Raw genomic sequence first — 252 nt, 5'->3', positions numbered from 1 at the left:
CCATCCAGCTATCTTTACTTATTGCTGTCATCATTGTTCAAGCTGTGATTTATGAACCCATGGTATCTGCAATCAATAGCCCATGAACTCTATACGTATTATTCTGCTTAATTGGGAAAAGATACAGTGAGGAAAATAAGAATTCAAACAGCCTGCTATTTTGCAAGTTCTCCAAATTAGAAATCATAGAGGGTTCTGGCATTGTCATTGTAGGTGCATATCCACTGTGAGAGATGTCCATCCATCCATTTT

Source organism: Cyprinodon variegatus, unplaced genomic scaffold (genome assembly GCF_000732505.1).
Source record: "Cyprinodon variegatus isolate N-32 unplaced genomic scaffold, C_variegatus-1.0 Scaffold244, whole genome shotgun sequence".
Taxonomy (NCBI): Eukaryota; Metazoa; Chordata; class Actinopteri; order Cyprinodontiformes; family Cyprinodontidae; genus Cyprinodon; species Cyprinodon variegatus.
This window is presented reverse-complemented; position numbering follows the sequence as displayed.